This window comes from Macaca nemestrina, chromosome 5, assembly GCF_043159975.1.
Source record: "Macaca nemestrina isolate mMacNem1 chromosome 5, mMacNem.hap1, whole genome shotgun sequence".
Taxonomy (NCBI): Eukaryota; Metazoa; Chordata; class Mammalia; order Primates; family Cercopithecidae; genus Macaca; species Macaca nemestrina.
This window is the reverse complement of record NC_092129.1, coordinates 22,384,623-22,407,339: the sequence shown is the minus strand read 5'-3', so window position 1 is coordinate 22,407,339 and position 22,717 is coordinate 22,384,623. Positions and strand designations below refer to the sequence as shown.

The window sequence follows — 22,717 nt, the reverse complement described above, 5'->3', positions numbered from 1 at the left end:
ACAATTTTGATTAAGTTTTTTTATAGAGTTACCCTAATAGAATCAGCACATAGACATATACTGCAATAACCTCTTTACTTCCAAAGACCTACTGATCAATTATATTTTATTTTTAAATCATTTTCTATCTTAAAATGTATATGATCTTCTCCAATATTAATGATCATTATAATTAGATTGTTTTTCTTTATAGAGAAAGTTGGTGTGTTTGTGTGCATGAGTGTGTATTCCTAATGTTTTCTGTGTAAACAAGCAAGAGCTTTGATATAATGCACATTACAGAACTTTGAAGAAATAAGTACAATCAATGGAATTTAGTAGAGTCAAGAAATCTAAAGGAAGAATACAGATACATCATAAAGGGGGAGCTAATATTGGGTCATATCCAAGAAAAAATGGAAATGTTGCAGACACAGCTTTCTGAACGAAGAAGGAATAACAGAATCTCTATGGGTGCCTCTGTACTTGACAAAATTCACATGGACTGGAAAATACAACTGATCTGAAAAAGCAACATGACATTGAAGAAGTAGTAATAGGTCAGATAATAATACTGGGGGATTTTTAATTCATAAGATACTGAAAGACACAATTTTTGGTAAAGGACAAAGAATTTTACCTTAGAACAGGGGTCTTTTGAAGCTCCAAAAAGCCTGCTGATAACTTAATACAACTTCTCAAAGTCCTGGGATAAATATGGGCCAAGGGACAAAATAACGAGACCAGGAGGTAAGGGTGGAGGAATGCCATGGGGAAGAAAGTATTCTTTTATTTTTTTGTCAGCTTTAATTTTAGATTCAGAGGATACATGTGCATATTTGTTAACTGTTATATTGTGAGATGCTGAGGTTTGGAGTATAAATAATCCTATCACCCAGGTACTGAGCATAGTACCCAACAGTTTTTCAATCCTTCCCCTCATCCCTCCCTCTTCCATGCCCCTCTCCTCCCTTTAGTAGCCACCAGTGTCTATTGTTGCCATCTTTATGTTTGAGGAGAAAATATCCTTTTATTTTATTTTATTATTTTTTTGAGACAGGATCTCACATTGCTGCCCAAGTGGGAGTGCAGTGATACAATCATGGCTCACTACAGCCTTGACCTCCCAGGCTCAGAGATATTCTCACCTCAGCCTCCCAAGTAGCTGGGAGTACAGGTGCATGCCACCACACCAGGCTAATTTTTTGTAGAGATGGGTTTTTACCTTATTGCTCAGGCTAGTCTCAGACTCCTGGGCTCAACAATCCTCCTGTCTCGGCCTCCCAAAGTGCTGGAATTACAGGCATAAGCCACCACTCCTGGCCCAAAAGTATCCTTTTAAATGAAAAGGTAGCTAAAGAAAGAGAAGAAATAAGCAAATTCAAACTGGAACGGAAGGTACAAACCAGAAGTTAGCAGAAACCAAAAGAAGAAATTCAAGGACAATTTTGCAAAGGAATAAAAATGCAAATGCATTTTCTAAAAATTTAAAAATTTAAAAGAGATAACCAGGCTCAAATTCTGAAGGATTATTTCATAATCACAGAGCAAAAGGTGCAATTGGTGGATTAAAAAGCAAAGAATACCATGTCTTTGGTGGTTGTTTAGAGCATTTAGCATGGTGCCTTGAGCATGAGGACCACTCTGTTTTTTTGAGACTGAGTTTCACTCTTGTCGCCCAGGCTGGAGTACAGTGGCATAATCCAGGAGGAGCACTTTGGTTTCAAAACGTGTTCATTTGGCCGGGCACGGTGGCTCACGCCTATAATCCCAACACTTTGAGAAGCTGAGGCGGGCAGATTTCCTGAGGTCAGGAGCTCGAGACCAGCTTATCCAATATGATGAAACCCCATCTCTACTAAAAATACAAAAATTAGCCGGGCATGGTGGCATGCACCTGTAATCCCAGCTACTTGGGAGGCTGAGACAGGAGACTCGCTTGAACCCAGGAGGCAGAGGTTGAAGTGAGCTGAGATCGCACCACTGCACTCCAGCCTGGGCAACAAGAGTGAAACTCCATCTAAAAAAAAAAAAAATAGTGGCCATTTGATTTCCTTTTTGGTCTTTACTTTGGAAAAAGTTAAAAAGATTTCCACTTTCAAATTGCCTTGAAGCAGATAGATCAAAGACACTATATTGAATAGGAATAACAAACACACTGATACTTCAGACCAAAGCAAAATATACTAAAAAGTAAGATAAAGATTTTAAAAATCTATCCTAGATTTGTGAAGAAACTTGAGAGTTTAATTGTAGGATCACTGACAAAAAGCAAAACATGTTTAACAAGAAAAAGACCTCATGGCTAGATTGTCCTTAAAATTCATTCATATGAAAAACCTCAGAGAAGACCTGGTCAGTAGATTTCATTTCCTGACTGGCAAGTAGGATCATCAGCCACATAAGCAAACATCCAGTTTGGGAAAAGGGACCTGGTTTTTGTTAGGCAAAATCCTGCCTGGCTAATCTAATGCCTCAGAGCAGTTTAAGAAATTATTTTCAAACATTGTGATCAAATGAAAACTACGTTCCTGATCGCACATGTTACTAGACTCAGCTCCATATATACAGTGATTTTAATAGACAAAGATCTTAATGTAGCGTAAACAAATATCCAAGACATATTACACTAATTTGTCATGAAACTGGGCCTGGAATCTTTTATCCATTTGTTCCTTCTTTTGCTTTTCAAATTTCTGCTTTAAACTTTACACACTCCAGATGCATCATCCCTAAGACAACAGTGCCAACAAAATAATCTATAATAGTTCTGAAAAACATGTTCTCACCCATATTAAGAAATTCAAAGTGACCACCCTTTAAGAATCATGAGCCTGCCAGGCGCAGTGGCTCACACCTGTAATCTCAGCACTTTAGGAGGCCGACACATCTGAGGTCAGGAGTTCAAGCCCAACCTAGCCAATATGGTGAAACCTCGTCTCTACTAAAAATAGAAAAATTAGCTGGGCATGGTGGTGCATGCCTGTAATCCCAGCTACTCAGGAGGGTAGGGCAGGAAAATCGTTTGAACCCAGGTTGCAGTGAGCTGAGATTGCACCACTGCACTCCAGCCTGGGTGATAGAGGGAGACTCTGTCTCAAAAAAAAAAAAAGAGAAAAGAAAATAATAATAATGAGCCTATAAATAACCCTTAAGGAATGGCAAAAGAAAAAGAAGAAAACAATTTTTCACGGGCAAGATGGCTGAATAGGAACAGCTCCGTTCTGCATCTCCCAGCAAGGCCAACACAGAAGGTAGGTGATTTCTGCATTTCCAGCTAAGGTACCCGTTTCATCTCACTGGGACTGGTTAGACAGTGGGTGCAGTCCACGGAAGGTGAACAGAAGCAGGGTGGGTGTCGCCTCACCCGGGAAGTGCAAAGGGCCGGGAACCTCCCACCCCTAGCCAGGGAAGCCATGAGGGATTGTGCTATCTGGCCCAGATACTACACTTTGCCCACGGTTTTTGCAACCTGGAGACCAGAAGATTCCCTAACGTGCCTACACCACCAGGGCCCTGGGTTTCAAGCACGAAACTGGGCAGATGTTTGGGCAGACACCGAGCTAGCTGCAGTTTTTTTCATACCATAGTGGCACCTGGAACCCCAGCGAGACAGAACAGTTCACTCCCTTGGAAAGGGGGCTGAAGCCACGGAGCCAAATGGTCTTGCTCAGCAGGTCCCACTCCCATGGAGCCCAGCAAGCTAAGATCCACTGGCTTAAAATTCTCGCCTGCAGCACAGCAGTCTGAAGTTGACTTGAAATGCTCCAGCTAGGTGAGGGGAGGGGCGTCTGGCATTATGGAGGCTTGAGTAGGCAGTTTCCCCCTCACAGTGTAAACAAAGCCGCCTGGAAGTTCAGACTGAGAGAAATCTAATGAAGCAAAGATGCTGGGGCCAGCCTGCCTCTCAAGATTCCTCCTCAGTGGGCAGGGCATCTCTGAAAGAAAGGTAGCAGCCCCAGTCAGGGGTTATAGATAAAACTCCCAGTTCCCTGGGACAGAGCACCTGGGGGAAGGGGCAGCCGTGGGCACAGCTTCAGCAGACTCAAACATTCCTGCCTGCCCGCTCTGAAGAGAGCAGTGGATCTCCCAGCACAGCGCTCGAGCTCTGCTAAGAGACAGACTGCCTCCACTATGGGTCCCTGACCCCCGTGCCTCCTGACTGGGAGACACTCCCAGCAGGGGTTGACAGACACCTCATACAGGAGAGCTCTGGCTGGCATCTGGCAGGTGTCCCTCTGGGACGAAGCTTCCAGAGGAAGGAATAGACAGCAATCTTGCTGTTCTGCAGCCTCCACTGGTGATGCCCAGGCAAACAGGGTCTGGAGTGGACCTCCTGCAAACTCCAGCAGACCTGCAGAAGAGGGGCCTGAATGTTAGAGGGAAAACTAACAAACAGAAAGCAGTAAGATAAACATCAACAAAAAGATACCCACTCAAAGACCCCATCCAAAGGTCATCAGCATCAAAGATCAAAGGTAGATAAATCCATGAAGATGAGGAAAAACCAGTGCAAAAATGCTGAAAATTCCAAGAACCAGAATGCCTCTTCTCCAAAGGATCACAGCTCCTCAACAGCAAGGGCACAAAACTGGATGGAGAATGAGTTGGACGAATTGACAGAAGTAGGCCTCAGAAGGTGGGTAATAACAAATTCCTCCGAGCTAAAGGAGCGTGTTCTAATGCAATGCAAGGAAGCTAAGAACATTGATAAAATGTTATAGGAACTGCTAACTAGAATAACTAGTTCAGAGAAGAACATAAACAACCTGATGGAGCTGAAAAACACTGCACAAGAACTTCGGGAAGCATACAGGTATCAATAACTGAATCAATCAAGTGGAAGAAAGGATACCAGAGATTGAAGATCAACTTAATGAAATAAAACAAGAAGACAAGATTAGAGAAAAAAGAATGAAAAGCAACGAACAAATCCTCCAAGAAATATGGGACTATGGAAAAAGACCAAATGTACAATTGATTGGTGTACCTGAAAGTGATGGGGAGAATGGAACCAAGTTGGAAAACACACTTCAGGATATTATCCAGGAGAACTTCCCAAACCTAGCAAGACTGGTCAACATTCAAATTCAGGAAATACAGAGAACAGCACTAAGATACTCCTTGAGGAGAGCAACCCCAAGACACATAATCATCAGATTCACCAAGGTTGAAATGAAGGAAAAAAATGTTAAGGGCAGCCAGAGAGAAAAATAGGGTTACCTACACAGGGAAACCCATCAGACTAAGAGTGGATCTCTCTGCAGAAACCCTGAACCCAGAAAAGAGTGAGGACCAACATTCAACATTCTTAAAGAAAAGAATTTTCAACCCAGAATTTCATATCCAGCCAAACTAAGCTTCATAAGTGAAGGAAAAATAAAATCCTTTACAAACAAGCAAATGCTGAGCGATTTTGTCACCACCAGGCCTGCCTTACAAGAGCTCCAGCAGGAAACACTAAATATGAAAAGAAAAAATTGGTACCAGCCACTGAAAAAACACACTAAAATATAAAGACCAATGACACTATGAAGGAACTGCATCAACTAACATGCAAAACAACCAGCTAGGATCATGATGATGGGATCAAATTCACATATAACAGTATTAACCTGAAATGTAAAAGGGCTAAATGCCCCAGTTAAAAGACACAGACTGACAAATTGGATAAAGAGTCAAGACCCCTCAGTGTGCTGTATTCTGGAGACCCATCTCGCATGCAAAGACACACATAGGCTCAAAATAAAGGGATGGAGGAATATTTACCAAGCAAATGGAAACCAAAAGAAAAGCAGAGGTTGCAATCCCAGTCTCAGAGAAAACAGACTTTAAGCCAACAAAGATCAAAAAAGACAAAGAAGGTCATTACATAATGGTGAAGGGATCAATGCAACAAGAAGAGCTAACTATTCTAAACATATATGCACCCAATACAGGAGCATCCAGATTCATGAAGCAACTTCTTAGAGACCTACAAAGAGACTTAGACTCCTACACAACAGTAGTGGGAGATGTTAACACCCCACTGTCAGTATTAGACAGCTCAACAAGGCAGAAAATTAACAAGGATATTCAGGACTTGAACTCAGCTCTGGACCAAGCAGACCTAATAGACATCTACTGAACTCTCCACCCCAAATCAAGAGAATATACATTCTTCTCAGAACCACATCACATTATTCTAAAATTGTTGACATAATTGTAAGTAAAACAGCTCTCAGCAAATGTAAGAGAACGGAAATAGTAACAAACAGTCTCTCAGATCACAGTGGAAGCAAATTAGAACTCAGGAATAAGAAACTCACAGAAAACCACACAACTACATGAAAACTGAACAACCTCCTCCTGAATGACTACTGGGTAAATAACGAAATGAGGTCAGAAATAAATAAGTTCTTTTAAATCAACGAGAATAAAGACATAACTTACCAGAATCTCTGAGACACAGCTAAAGCAGTGTTTAGAGGGAAATTTATAGTACTAAATGCCCATATCAGAAAGCAGGAAAGATCTAAAATCAACCCTCTAACATCACAATTAAAAGAAATAGAGAAGCAAGAGCAAACAAATTTAAAAGCTAGCAGAAGACAAGAAATAACTAAGATCAGAGCAGAACTGAAGGAGATACAGATACAGGACTTTTTGAAGGAGAAAACCTTTCAAAAAATCAATGAATTCGGGAACTGGTTTTTGAAAAGATTAACAAAATAGACTGCTACCCAGACTAATAAAGAAGAAAACAGAGAATAATTAAATAGACACAATAGAAAATGATAAAGAGGATATCACCACTGATCCCACAGAAATACAAACTACCATCAGAGAGTACTATAAATACTTCTACGCAAATAAACTAGAAAATCTAGAAGAAATGGATAAATTCCTGGAAACGTACATTCTCCCAAGACTAAATCAGAAAGAAGTCAATTCCCTGAATAGACCAATAACATGTTCTGAAATTGAGGCAGTAACTAATAGCTTACCAACAATGAAAGCGCAGGACCAGATGGATTCACAGCCGAATTCTACCAGAGGTAGAAAGAGGAGCTGGTCCATTTCTTCTGAAACTATTTCAAACAGTAGAAAAAGTGGGACTCCTCCCTAACTCATTTTAGGAGGCCAGCATCATCCTGATACCAACACCTGGTAGAGACACAATAAAAAAAGAAAATTTCAGGCCAACATTACTGATGAACACCAATGCGAAAATTCTCAATAAGATACTGGCAAACCAAATCCAGCAGCACATCGAAAAGCTTATCCACCACAATCAAGTCAGCTTCATCCCTGAGATGCAAGGCAGGTTCAACATACGCAAGTCAATAAGTGTAATCCATCACATAAACAGAACTAATGACAAAATCCACATGATTATCTCAAGAGATGCAGAAAAGGCCTCCCACAAAATTCAACACCCCTTCATGCTAAAAACAATAAACTAGGTATGGATGGAACATATCTCAAAATAATAAGAGCTATTTATGACAAACCCATAGCCAATATTATACTGAATGGGCAAAAGATGGAAGCATTCCCTTTGAAACCCAGCACAAGACAAGGATGCCCTCTCTCACCACACTTATTCAACACAGTATTGGAAGTTTGGGCCAGGGCAATCAGGCAAGAGAAAGAAATAAAGGGTATTCAAATAGGAAAAGAGGAAGTCAAATTGTCTCTGTTTTCAGATGACATGATTGTATATTTAGAAAACTCCATTGTCTCAGCCCACAAACTCTTTAAGCTGATAAGCAACCTCAGCAAAGTCTCAGGATACAAAATCACATGCAAAAATCAGAAGCATTCCTATACACCAATAATAGAGAGCCAAATCCTGAGTGAACTCCCATTCACAATTGCTAAAAAGAGAATAAAATACCTAGGAATACAACTTACAAGGGACGTGAAAGATCTCTTCACAGAGAACTACAAACCACTACTCAAGGAAATAAGAGAGGACACGAACAAATGGAAAAACATTCCATGCTCATAGATAGGAAGAATCAGTATCTTGAAAATGGCCATACTGCCCAAAGTAATTTATAGATTCAGTGCTATCCCCATCAGGCTACCATTCACTTTCTTCACAGAATTAGAAAAAACTACTTTAAATTTCATTTGGAACCAAAAAAGAGCCCATATAGGCAAGATAATTCTAAGCAAAAAGAACAAAGCTGGAGTCATCACACTACCTGACTTCAAAGTATACTGCAAGGCTACAGTAACCAAAACAGCATGGTACTGGTACCGAAACAGATATATATGGAACAGAACAGAGGCCTCAGAAATAACACTACACGTCTACAACCATCTGATCTTTGACAAACCTGACAAAAACAAGCAATGGGGAAAGGATTCCCTATTTAATAAATGGTGCTGGGAAAACTGGCTAGCCATAGGCAGAAAACTGAAACTGTACCCCTTCCTTACACCTTATACAAAAATTAACTCAAGACAGATTAAAGACTTCAAAGTGAGACATAAAACCATAAAAAAACCCTAGAAGAAAACCTAAGCAATACCATTCAGGACATAGGAATGGGCAAAGTCTTCATGACCAAAACACCAAAAGCAATGGCAACAAAAGCCAAAATTGACAAATGATATCTAATTAAACTAAAGAGCTTCTGCACAGCAAAAGAAAATATCATCAGAGTTAACAGGCAACTTACAGAATGGGAGAGAATTTTTGTAATCTATCCATCTGACAAAGGTCTAATATCCAGAATCTACAAGGAACTTAAACACATTTACAAGAAAAAAGAAAACAACCCCATCAAAAAGTGGGTGAAGGATATGAAGAGACACTTTTCAAATAAGGACATTTATGCAGCCAACAAACATATGAAAAAAAAACTCATCCTCACTGGTCATTAGAGAAATGCAAATCAAAACCAAAATGAGATACCATCTCATGCCAGTTATAAGAGAGATAATTAAAAAGTCAGGAAACAGGCTGGGCGCGGTGGCTCACACCTGTAATCCCAGCACTTTGGGAGGCTGACGCAGGTGGATCATGAGGTCAGGAGATTGAGACCATCCTGGCTAACACGGTGAAACCCCATCTCTACTAAAAATACAAAAATTAGCGGGGCGCGGTGGCAGGCGCCTGTAGTCCCAGCTACTCGGTAGGCTGAGGCAGGAGAATAATGTGAACCTGGGAGGTGGAGCTTGCAGTGAGCCGAGATCATGCCACTACACTTCAACCTGGGTGACAAGGCGAGACTCCATTTAAAAAAAAAAATGTCAAGAAACAACAGATGCTGGAGAGGATGTGGAGAAATCAGAACACTTTTACACTGTTGGGAGTGTAAATTAGCTCAAGTATTGTGGAAGACAGTATGGCGAGACCTGAAGGATATAGAACCAGAAATACCATTTGACCCAGCAATCCCATTACTGGGTATAAACCCAGAGGATTATAAATCATTCTACTATAAAGACACATGCACACATATGTTTATTGCAGCACTATTTACAATAGCAAAGACTTGGAACCAACCCAATGAAAGACTAGACGAAGAAAATGTGGCACATATACACCATGGAATACTAGGCAGCCATAAAAACGAATGAGTTCATGTCCTTTGTAGGGACATGGATGAAGCTGGAAACCATCATTCTCAGGAAACTAACACAGGAACAGATAACCAAGCACCACATGTTCTCACTCATAAGTGGGAGTTGAACAATGAGAACACATGGACACAGGGAGGGGAACATCACACACTGGGGCCTGTTGGGGGACGGGGAGCAAGGGGAGGGAGAGTATTAGGACAAATAGCTAATGCATGCGGGGCTTAAAACCTAGATGACAGATTGATGGGTTCAGCAAACCACCATGGCACATGTATACCTATGTAACAAACCTGCACGTTCTACACACATATCCCAGAAGTTAAAGTATAATAATAATAAAAAAAGAATAAGAAAAAAAGATAAAAATAAATTGTAAATAAATAACTTGTTTCTAAGGGCATTGCAATACGTAAAACACTAAAAATGTCTTTCTGGCTGATAGAATAGAGACAAGAAAACTTAAATCAACTTCCAAAGTTTATCCCTGGATGAAAGTGAATTACTGAGAATTAAATAATCAATGGATTGTCCCTGTTCCTTCTGCACATCGCTTAAGACAGTTTTCAGTGCCTCACAATTCTCTGTTGTGGTCATCTGGAACCATCCCTGTGGTTCTGGCCTCGGGGTAATAAAGAATAATTTTTGGATTAAGAAATGTCTCAAGAGCCTATTTGAAGTCTTTTACATACACAGGTCATTAATATGTTTTCACATTGTTTATATGGTTTGAGCTTGTTCAATGAAAAATATAATGCAGTTGAGAAGAAACTCTCCTCCAGTTGGAAAGGATAATGGATGATGTAGAATAAAGTTATTATATTCAGAGCAAGGACTTCCAAGGTTGACAGTTACAGTTAGAGAACTAAGGACTATACATCTTCTCCCTACCACCTCGCTTCCTGATTGTATGTAAGTGAAAACAAGTCAGACCAAATTGTGACACACATACAAGCAATTTATTTACAGGCATGTACAGAAACAACCATGCAATCTTTTCCTGTAAGCAAACATTCTCTTGACACAAAAAGAACTTTGGACAAGTTGCTCCTCCCAGTAAGTACATGGCAAAATATGAAGGAAACTGCCAGAAAATTAACCTTGCAGTGTGGCAGTTGAGAGCTGGCTAAAAAACGCACACCTATCTAGGCAAAACAAACCTATCTAGGCAAAATCAATGGTTGTTTTGAAAGTTGGTTAAAGAACAAAAACCCATCTAGGACATAAGCCTATGCGGGCAAAATCTCCTTCAGAGGTTTCCAAGGAAGTGACAGCAGTTTTGGGGAAACAGAACTAACTAAACTCACTCAGTCTGGATCTTCTTTTCAAAGGGTATTGGGGGTGGAATGAACAAGTCATTAACCTCAGTTACATTTTTTTCAAAGCTCAACTTTATCACAAAGATAAAAATACAGAAAAACCCCAAACTATACACCTTCAGTTATTTCAAGTGTGTGTCTGCATGTTCCACATTGGCAAGATGGTATCTGTTTTATATTTATAAGCTGATCATATACATATAGAAAAGTTATCACATTGATTTAGCCTCAGTGATTTTTAAACTGGAAAAATCATGCTTCAGATCATTTATGTGACAAGAAAAGAAGTAAATACAAACCAGAAACAAACTGGCAACACAAAACTAAAGAATATAGCCTTGATCTTCTTGTTCACATGTAGTTACTATTTAACTCAACCGCATGTGGTATAAAATGGAGTGTTAATTTTAAATGCTGCGTATTTATATCATAGTTAAGAAGTGACATGACTCAATGATACAGAAATTAAATGTCAATTTCTCTTTACATTTCTTGTTTTAAACTCTGCTTTGAATACTTAGAAGCCATTAGACAGATTCTGAACATCAGACATCTCATTTTCTAAGGAATGAAAAAAAAAAACTGGGTTTTCACTGCTTTTCCATTGTAAATGTATAGATTGAGGTCGTTGGCAAAGAACAGAACAAGATTTTTTATTAGCTGACAATGAGATTCACAAACTATGTGAATCGACAAACAGAGCAGGCATCTTTTTCAATGATACTAAACATTCACTTTGGAGCACAATGTGCTGAACACAGAATCGCATGGGTCAACTTTACTAGATTTGCATAGGAAAAGTGTCTCCTGCTGATGTGCATAGGAAATCCTCCTTCAATATTAAGCCTTAGTGCAGACGCTTTGGGGAAAACTAGAAGTTTTTCCCATTTAAAATAAAACAGCATTTTTCAGTGCCTGCTAAAGAGTTATGCCATTGCCTGAAAAGCCAGCTGCAAATAATCACATTTTTTCCAAGAGAGAAGGGAAATCTGCACATCTGTCAGTAGTAAGATGATAAGTTTGCATCTTCTGGACTACAGCGCACAGACCAATCTTTCCTAGTTCAGCAGGGGAAGAAACCCACTTGATAACCTGCTTTTTGACTTACTATTAACTCAGGAATGGTCATCCTTGGGACTCTCACATGTGCTTACATAGCAGATGCTGAAAGAGCTGGACCAATAATAACCAATATTAAAAGCATTTGTTATGGTGTCTGGCTCTGTTCTAGGTGCTTGTTATGTATTAGCCAGTTTAACTTTTATAATAACCCTATGAGGTAAGTGCTATTCTTATTTCCCTTTGACAGATGAGGAAAGAGAGACAGAAATAAAGCAACATGCCCAAGATCAGTCTTCATAAATGTGGGATGTGAACCCAGGTGATCTGGAGCCACAATCTGTACGATTAGCCACTGCACAGTTCCTGTGGATTCATACAGTGACTTTTCTTTTGTCAATACTGCCTCTGCAAATTCTGTTGTCAGCTCCTTTCCTTGCATAATCTGTGCCCCATCTTCCTCCTTGAATAAGATCCTGGGCAGGTTTTACAGCCTTTCTCCTAGAGAATAAATGCCTTCCAATAACTTTGAGGCATAAGAACAGTCATCCTTAGGTAAATAATGCATGAAGTATAATGTAATATTAACTTTTTAAAGCTCCAAACAAGCATCTTCTAGCACCTAGCTCCCCCTAGCTACTGGCTTGTGCAGGCCTTGATCTGGAAGAGGAGCCTTGATTGTCTGCTTCTCTGTTTATTCTACCAATTCCTTCTGCTCCCCCCTAGAGGCTTACCCCTATGGCTTCCCCTCTCAGAGATTGTCAGTTTGGAAAGGAAAGTAGGTAAGGGAGGCCTTTCTTGCCTGCATTAAGCCATTTGCTCACTCTGGCCACACTGATGCTTAAAACTGACTTGGTCTCTGGGGTGGGTTGCTGTGAGCTCTAGGAGAACTCCATGATCAGGCTAATACCCAGAAATCCCCTACGCAGGTTATACCTTCCCAGTAGCTTCTTAAAGCTCCCCTTTGGCTCTGACTCAGTAATCCAGCTCCATAGACAATTTTTTTTTCTACTTTGAACTTCTCTCCAGGTAGCCCTCCTGTGCCAAATCTTCTTTAAATGTTCCAAGTCAGCTCTCTCTTAAGCCCACCATGAAAAAAATGCACCCATTTGTCCTATCACTGACAGGGCTGCAGTTATCTCCTAAGCCACTGCTTTCTACTCTACTCAATCCAGTGGGCTGGATTGGGGTCTCCTGCAGCAACTCTCCATGAAGGGAGGAGTTAGCCCCTTCATGACCTCATGTTACTATGTCAACATAACCACCACTGTCTTGAGACAATTCTCTAATTTCCAACTTCAGCCTCTTTGTAAGATTTGGGCTCAATGACCTCAAAGGACTCTCCTAGCTTCTACATCCTTGATTTTTAGCATCTTTGGAATCCATAGTTTTATGGCGCTGCCAGGTGCTGTACCTCCTCACTCACCTGGGCCACAACTATTCAATGTGGAGAAGTCACAGCTGTGCTGTGTGTGTGGCTGGCTGAAGAAATACTTTCTGCTTTCAGCTTGCTTCTGTTGCATGTTGGGTTGTCCAAAAGCAGAAGCTGAAACAGAGTTTGACATACAAGGAATTATTAAGGATCAACACCTATGGAAGAGAGAGGAAAGAAGTAGTATTGGGAGAAAGGAAAAGTCTTTGGTGCCCGTATAACAAAGCTTTGGTCAATCCCCGGGGAGGGGGTGCTCAGAAGCAAATATTGCTCATCAGAGTTGACCCACATCACACCAGAATGATCAAGCCTTTATAGCCCCATCTTGACCAGGTCGAGCCCTTGAGTGAGGCCACTCTTGGCAGTTGAGGCAAAGCCTGAAAGAGCAGCTGGAGGCTCTATGTGGCAGTTGGGCAGTGTATGCTGTGTCCAGCACACTCTGCTTACTTAGAGTGGACACATTCATTCTCTGTCTGCTCCAGTTATACTGGAAAGGAGAATATGGAATGTGGAAAGACAGGACCCACTTCTCTTTTTATCCTGGAAGTCATCAAAAGTGCTCAACCAGTTCAAATGGGGTCAATAAGCTTTGTGAGATGTGGGGTCTGTTTATAGTCAGATATCCATTTCCAGAATCAATGGAGGACAAAGAGAATCCACCCAAACTGCCATAAAGAATTAAGCTATTTCCTATGATGGTGAATGGTAAGAACCATCATAATTGGCAACCCCATTTGCACTCTCCTGCCTCTCCTCTCAAATTTCAGACACTATTTGGGTGGATGTGAGTGAAGAATTATCAATAATAGGGGAAACTAACTATAAAATACAGCTATATCCTATGTTATCAGATAGTTTTTGTTCTATTTCAATCCTACTTACAGTCATTAATTTCGTATTAGAGCCAAATTATTTAACACCTATAGCTAATTAAAAGACAATTTAACCTATGGAAAGAGTTTAGGCAGCTCTGGGAGTGACTTATGAGAGTGTTGCTTTCTGAGGATATTCAGAAAAAAAGTAAAAGATAACAGGGTAACATCAAAGCCAGCTAGAGCTCTGATTTAATTACAAGGCCAGCTCCATACCTGAGAGCCAAATGGAAAGTTATCAAGGAAGATATTAAGAAAACAGCCTCAGGTATCCACTTTCCTGGCTCAAGAAGAGTCACAAAGCCCCAAACTCTGTCTTTCCATATGTTCACTTGAGTCACCCAAGCTGTGAGTATGGAAACAGATAGACTGTCAACTCTTTACCCTGAGCTATTTATGGAAAACCAAAGGAGTAGGTGATGCTGAGTGAACAGGTGGATTTTAGTAAAATATTTCTCTGGCTGCTTTAACTTATGCAAAATCCAAACTGAAGAAAGCAACTTGATGCTAATTAAAGCTGTAGCTCAGAGCTTGCCAAAACTGCTGGCTTTGATGAATGAGCCTTTCAAAGCCTCCCAAGCTCATGGATGATCTACCAGTCAGCATGCACCTCATTCAAAACCTCTCTAATCAAAGAGACTTATTATGTGACCAAGAAGTAAATCTTAAATTATTTTAAAAGAATAACTACAATGATTACTAAGCCACATTTATTTTTGAAAATCCGAAATTGTCTAGACACTTACACAAAACCATCAAAAGATGTAGAACCCTCCAGACTTTCTGTGACACTATTGGATAAAATCCTAATAACCTCTGCTCCCATCTGGTGGCTCTGAGAAACAAGCAGTTGGTCTCTATCAAGGCTTTAGGGGTATTTGATGGCAGATCTAGTCATTGAAGATCCAAAGATTGAGGGACCCAGGGAGACTGAACTATTCAGGAATTTCAGATCAAGAGCAAAAAATGACAATGTGAGGTCATTTGTTCTGGAGTTGAATGTGCTCTGTCTACTTAGACCACAGGCCAAGTGTGGGAGACATTACTAGTGTTTACTAAAAGAATGCCCTTCAGGTTGGTGTGGCCAGATGCCTAGGTCTAGACAATGAAATGTGAGTAGAAACGCCCTGTGTCATTTCCGAGCTGAGGTGGTGGAAGCCTGTTAGTGCTTCTCCTGTTTCGTTTGTTGGCTTCCGCAGCGACAGAGGTTTTGTGTTTCAGATGGTACAATGGAATATGGCTGTGCTTCCATCAGCCTGAATTCCTCATTCTCCGGATTCCTGTTGCCCCTCTCTTACCCACATGTAACTGTTCTCTGGAGGTTGGTGAGATCCTTCATATCTGATTTTATAAATTTTCCATGTTAACATTTGTCCATAAACACACCACACTCTTTTGCATGTGCTTAAGCTTTAAATAAATGGAATCTTACCATGTATGTCAGTCTGTATGTTGCTTTATGTTTTTTGATATTTGTCCATGTCATTCCATGTAACCATGTAGGTCTTACAAGATTGAATGAATACACCACTATTTGTTTTCCTACTGATGGTCAACTGGGTACTCTTAATTTTGGCTGTAATAGGCAATACTGTAATACATAAGCTTATATAGGCCCCTGAACTTAGGTGCAAGAGTTTTTCAGGAGTTTGTACTTCAGAAGTACAAAGGGGAATCTTTGGATTGAAGTATATGAACAGCCTTAGCTTTACTAAACCAACTAAAAATATCTAACATTTGTATAGTGTTAATTCTGCAGGACAGTGTGTTTAAAGCTTTACATTTAATCCTCACACAAACACTTTGAATTACTTTAGAACAGGATCTGGCTGGGTATCAAGTAAGCTATATGTAAGTTTTGGCTATCATTGTCATTTCTGTTTCACAGATGAGGAAGTTGAGGCACAAGTATTTGAAAGAGCTTGACTGTCACACAGCTAGCAAGAGGGGAAGGCTTCCTCCAGAGTCCATGCTCTTAAAAAGTAAGCTTTCCTCCTGCTGGGCTCCAAAGGCCGTGAAGGAGAATTCCCCTTTCTCCAAAGACTTCCAAAACTTTTGCCAATCTTATGTATATGAGATTACTGAATTATTTTAATTATTGAATTATTGTCATGGGGGTTTGTTGTACAGATTATTTTGTCACCCAGATATTAAGCCTAGAATCTATTAGCTATTTTTCCTGATTCTCTACCTCCTCCCACTCTCTGGCCTCCAATAGGCCTCAGTGTGTGTCGTTCCCTTCTATATGTCCATGTGTTCTCATCATTTCGCTCCCACTTATAAGTGAGAACATGGGGTATTTTGTTTTCTGTTTCTGAGTTAGTTTGCTAAAGATGATGGCCTTCAACTCCATCGATGTTCCTGTAAAGGATATAGTCTCATGCCTTTTTTTGTGGCTGCGTAGTACTCCATGGTGTATATGTATCACATTTTCTTTACCCAGTCTATCATTGATAGGCATTGGGGTTGATTCCATGTGTTTGTTATTGTAAATAGTGCTGCAATGAACATACTCATGCATGTGTCTTTATAATAGAATGATTTATATTCCTTTGGGTATATACCCAGTAATGAGATTGTTGGGACAAATGATTGCTGCTTTTAGGTCTTTGAGGAATCATCACATTGCCTTCCACAGTCATTGAACTGATTTACTCTCCCACCAGCAGTGTATAAGCATTCTTTTTTCTCTGCAACTTCACCAGCATCTGTTATTTTTGACTTTTTATTAACAGCCCTTCTGACTGATGTGTGATGGTATCTCATTGTGGTTTTGATTTGCATTCCTGAAATAATCAGTGATGTTGAGCTTTTTCTCATATGATTGTTGGCTGCAATACAAAGTCTTTTTAATGTTGATCTTTATAGAGCAAGCTTGCTGAACTATTTTATCATACCTAATAATTTGTCAGTAAGGTCATTTGGATTTTCAACATACACAATAGAATACAATCTTTGTAGAAAATGTTGTCTTTTTCACATTCTTATACTTCATTTCATTTATTTGTCTTATACTGGCTGTGACTCCCAGTGAAGTCTTGGACTCAGAAAGCAGAAGAGACATGCACAAAGTCACCCAGATAATGACAGAGAACCCAATGTTGAATACCAAAATCTTGTCTCTTTCTCACTATATAAACATTCAAACACTTTTATCGCAAGAATTCCCTTTAGTCTTCTGTTAGATTGTTAGATCTGTTTTAAATGACTGCACAAAAATTTTAATTAAGGGTGTGATTACCCAAACGTTAAAAGTAGGTTGGTTGATAATGAAGTAGTAAAATTAAGATAGTTCTTTTTTACATTTTAGTTGTTACAGGAAACTGTCATTACATGCTTCAAGTCACATTGCTTAGCAACAGCTCTTCAAAATTTTCAGTTATCAGCATGATCACAAAAAGAGGATAAACTGCAAAACTAATCTACACAAGCTAGACACATTTGCATCTGGAAATATATGAATAAAAACCTAATTGTTTTAAAATATAGACATTGTCCTTGTGGCATCATTCATTTCTGAGATATTGTAAAGCTAAAGCCCCGCATTAGTCATATTAAAAAATTGTTCTCTATTCATATGTAGCACCATATATGTAGACAGTGGCTTTAACATTTTAGCCCTTACATTCCAAATTTTAGGCAGAGGTCACTTTACTCTGAATTGAAAAATAGAAAAATGACCAAGGGCCTCCAGTCCTTCCCTCTTGGGCATGATCTGCTGCTATGTCTAAATGTTTGTGCTCCCTCAAAATTCATATGCTGAAATTCTAATCCCGAAGGTGATGGTGTTAAGATGGGAGCCTTTAGGGCATGATTAGATCATAAGGGTGGAGTCCTTATAAATGGGATTCGTGACCTTATGAAAGAGGCCCGAGAGAGGTCCCTTGACCCTTCCACCATGTGGATCATAGTGAAAAGACAACCTTCTATAGACCAAGAGTGGGCCCGTAATAGACAGTAAATCTGTCAGCACTTTGACCTTGGACTTCCCCTCTAGAACTGCAACACATAACTTAGGTTATTTTGTTATAATAGCCCAATACCTGCCTCTGGCATAATATTGGCACATTGTAAGTGCTCAGAACTGGACTAGGCTGCATGTCCCACTGTTAGGACAAGACTGCATGTCCTACTGTTAAGTAGATTCAGCCTGGGTTGCATTTTGGAAGGGAGAGAAAGAAACCCAAATAGCCATGTTTTTGTAACTACTTTTAATGACTGCATATTAGGAGTGTCATATTAGGTACTAGGGTACACAGATGAACAACTATTGTCCCTGCCTTCAAACAGCTACAGGTCTAAGACTCAGTCTGAAAAACACTCTAAATACTGAGTTATGAGTACTTTAGTAGATGCGCATCCAAAGTGGTAGAGAAACAAAGAGAAGGTACCACCTAACTCAACTCAGCTTGTTTTCCCCAGGAAGACTGGAACTCTGTGAGTAACTAAACCTTAGTAAACTGGATAAGTTATCAACAAGAAAGTAACATTTACAAACATATAAAAATAAACAATTGGCACTTTAACACATAAAAGCTCTTACAAATCAGTGTGTAAAAGATTGACTTTCCTATTGAAAATGGGCAAAGGATATGCTCAAGCAATTAATAAATAAGTGGTCAAAAACCAGGGAAAAGGTGTTCAATCTCACTAATCATTAATTAAATATAGAATCAAGCATCAGTGGTATTATTTTTATCTTTCAGATTGATAAATACTCAAAAGATTGTTACTGCTCAGCAACAGCAAAGACATTGGGAAGAGTGGGTCCTCTCATTCGTTGTGTACAAGAATACAAATTGATACAAGCTTTCTTTTTCTTTGTTATTTTATTTTGTTGTCTTAGAGACAGAGTCTCACTCTGTTTTCCAGGCTCCAGTGCAGTGGTGGGATCATGGTTCAATGCAGCCTCAACCTCCTGGGGCTCAAGTGATCCTCCCACCTCAGCCTCCCAAAGTGCTGGGATTCCAGGCATGAGCCATCATGCCCAGCCCTGATATAAACTTTCTAGAGAAATCTGCCAATATGTATTAAAATTTTAAAGCACCATCCTTTAATAAAGTAATTCCACTTCTTAGAATAAAGAAAAATAATCAGACAAGTACACAACACAAGGATGCAGGTACATAAATGTTTCTTGTGGAATTGTTTAAAACAGTAAATGAAAAGTTTTCTTAATTTGTTATGCACAGACTATTATTCATCTCTTTTAAAAGATGAAGTATATAACTCTGACTTGGAAAGATGTTCAAGATACATATTGTAAGTGACAAAAGCAGTTTATAAAACAGTATGTTGAGTAAGATGCCATTTCTATAAATATACTATGTATACGTAAGAAACTGGAAGTCTGTGCAATAAATAGTAGTGATTTCCTTTGGGAGGATGAGCTTATAGAAGACTTCTACATTATAAACGTGGACATTTGAATGTGTAGTTTGAATTTTTGTCATGAAGCATATGTTGCTTTTATAGTCAAAACAAAGCAGAGATACCTCTTTTAAAAAGGTGGGTGGTGGGGAAGGTATCCCTTTACAAGTTTACAAGTTGTTACTGAACCTGAATTGTGTACAAGTATTATGTTTTATGGAATACTGCTGGCTTGTAATAACTTTTTTTAAGCTCATAAATATGTACATCCAGTCAAGTTATTTGAGCAAAAATTCCAGAAGTTTCACTCCCCAGTTTTGACTTTAAAGTATGCCAGAGCTACAAATACATAAAAAGATATTTGTGGTGGCTAAATAGAGGTCTCTAGAGTCTTCCTACAGGAAGTCTGCTTCCTCTTCTCCCAAAAGATATGGTTTAAGCTTCTTTGGTTTCATGTAATTATATCAAACATTTGCATTGAGGATGAGTGGCTCCACGTGTGGGTGGTAACTTCCAAGCCTATGTTGTTAATCAGTCTGTATTGGAGATTTTTTCCCACTTCAAGTAATTAGCCATTAGGACAAGCCAAACATATTTTGGTGTTAAGCATGCAGCAGATTTCAACAAGTTTAAAAGAAAAATAACAGGCTTGCCAAGAAACATTGTAAAGAACTAATATAAAGACTAAAGAAACAGCCAGCCAGAAAATATTGAGGTTTTGTTTGTGGATTGGTTTGCAGAATCAATTATTCAGGCTATAACAGCAAGCATGACCTTGTCTACAACCAATAGCAATAATATAACTAGAGATCCTTTCAATAAGGAAAGGTCTGCTGCCGCAACACAACTGTGTGAATAAGCTTGTTTATCAAAGACATGCCAGGATCAGGTGCAGCCACATTCTGTACAATCTTCCTTAGTACCAGGTTGATTCTGAGACAGGAGACATCTATCAGTAGAGTCAGACTCCTTTGCGATATATTAAAGGACAGTCCAGTGTGGAGATTACAATGAGAAGAATCTGACAGCAACACTTAACTAGAAATTATCAGTTAGACCTTGTACTAAATTACCTTCTCAAACTCTGACTAAGACATCAAACTGCACCTGGACTGAACTGGGGTTAAAACCAAAATAACAGAATAACTTTGATTTCAATCTTGCCTAACATGAAGTCTGGAGGTAGGCACCTCCAGGGTGGGGTCTACGGCTCAATGAAGTAAGAACTCTATGTATGCATCTCTGTGACTCTCTCTTATGGTTGCAAGATGGCTGCAGCAGCTCCAACATTACAACTTCACATGAAAAGGTTCAAAGCAGGAAGGATGGGTTGGAACCAAAGGAGAGCATTCTACCTGCCTGACTCACCCACAGCATAAAGAAAGATCTTTCCTAGAATCCATCAGCTGACTTCTTATGTCTCATTGGCTAGACCTCTAAGCCAATCACTGGCAATGGGGAACAGAATTACTATAACTGACTGAACTCAGTCATGATTTACCCCTTGAAGCTGGGCAAGCTGCAATTCAAATAAAATTGGATTTTATTAGCAAAAAGGAGGAAGAAAGAACTGTTGAGCAGGCTATGAGCAATGTGACATAGAAAATAAGATTCCCGTATTTATGGACCAGTCAGCCCTTTAACCAACCTAGTGTGCAAACCCTTCTTCTACAGGTTCCCTCCTAAGATTCATTGCCAGGTCTGTAGGCATATTCCCAGAAACCACTCCAGTTTAAGGAAGACTTTCCTGATAAATTGCTCCCGTCTCAACTTTGCACTCTGCTGAGAAAGCGAAACACATGAATCAGCAGCCTTTTGTAGTCCTCTGTAAAATGTTGGCGACCACATTCACCTACTGTGGGAGGCCTATGGATGAAACCAGAGTACACTTGTGTTACTCTAATGTGCTTCACTCATGCTCGCTCCTGAGTGAACAACCGTCACTGTGACTGTTAGGAATAAGCAACCGTTTTCTTATCTATTCCTGAAACCATTCCTCTAGGTTTGTGTGCCAGGAGAAGGCGGCATAGCCTCCAGTGACACAGATGGGCCCCTACCCTGGTAAAGACAGTGTCATCAAGGTTTGATGGACTTGGTTAAATTTCCAATTTGCACCTCTGTGTTCCTAAAAAGTACACATACAGGCAAAACCATGATACAAATTCAGGAAGATAATAGCTATTTTTTTAAAGATTGAATACTTACCATATGCCAGTTACTAAGTGCTTTACACCACACACACACACACACACACACACACTTAATTCTGTACGAGAATCTTATGAGTCTGTCACTGACATTTTACCCCTATTCTGATGAGACAACTGAGATCATATGAGTTTAACCTGTAAGTGGAGAAGTGAGATTCACTCATACCTGTCTGGCTCTAAAACTTATGTGCCTATCTAACTACACTTTGCTTTCTTTACTGGCAATGTGTGCAAAACAGATAAAGAAAAGCAAATACTTGATACCTCACCATTATTAAATTATACCCTTTGTTCTTCAAAAGACTCTGTTATAAAAAATAAAAAGGGAGGCCACACACTTGGAGAAATATTTGCAAAGCATATATCCAGTAGATAATGTTTCTCTAGAATATAGAAAGGACATTGACAGTTTACTAATAAGACAAGAAACAATTTTAAAAGAGGGCAGAAGATTTGAACAGATATTTCACCAAAGAGGACATATGGAGGAAGTAAGTAAGCATACACAAAAATGCTCAATATCATTAGGCATTAAGGAAATGCAGATTAATACCATAAGGAGAATTCTCTACACACCTATAAGCGTGGCTAAAATTATAAATATTGAACACAAGTGTTAGCAAGAATTTGAAACAGCTGGAACACTCATACATTACTGGTGTAAATATAACTTGGTATAACCACTTTAGAAAACAGTTTGGCAGTTTCCTAAAATGTTACACTTACATACATGGTATGATGACCCAGCTATTCCACTCACAGATATGTACTCAAAAGAGATGAAAACATGTCCACACAAAGACTTGTATAGAAATGTTCACAGTAGGTTGGCTTGTTGGAAACAACCAAAATTTTCATCAACAAGTGAATGGATAAACAAATTATGGTTTACACACAATA

At 39.4% G+C, this 22,717-nt stretch overlaps 2 long non-coding RNA genes across 5 annotated transcripts in view; one reads left to right on the top strand and one right to left on the bottom strand.

The window, feature by feature from the left end:
• LOC105465493 (uncharacterized) overlaps window positions 1-22,717 on the bottom strand; it is a 34,293-nt gene that overhangs the window by 8,971 nt on the left and 2,605 nt on the right. The window contains exon 2 of the long non-coding RNA XR_977547.2: window positions 13,360-13,479. This is a non-coding gene — a long non-coding RNA (uncharacterized lncRNA). The remainder of the gene's footprint in view (window positions 1-13,359; window positions 13,480-22,717) is intronic.
• LOC139363120 (uncharacterized) lies at window positions 361-19,227 on the top strand. 4 transcript variants are annotated; one of them, XR_011623033.1, is made up of 4 exons: window positions 361-539; window positions 3,136-3,233; window positions 16,126-16,219; window positions 17,269-17,296. It is a non-coding gene; the product is annotated as an uncharacterized lncRNA (long non-coding RNA). The 4 variants fall into 4 exon arrangements; XR_011623032.1 differs by lacking the exon at window positions 17,269-17,296 and adding an exon at window positions 18,944-19,227 and having other exon boundaries at window positions 363-539; XR_011623030.1 differs by lacking the exon at window positions 17,269-17,296 and adding an exon at window positions 17,548-17,711 and having other exon boundaries at window positions 365-539.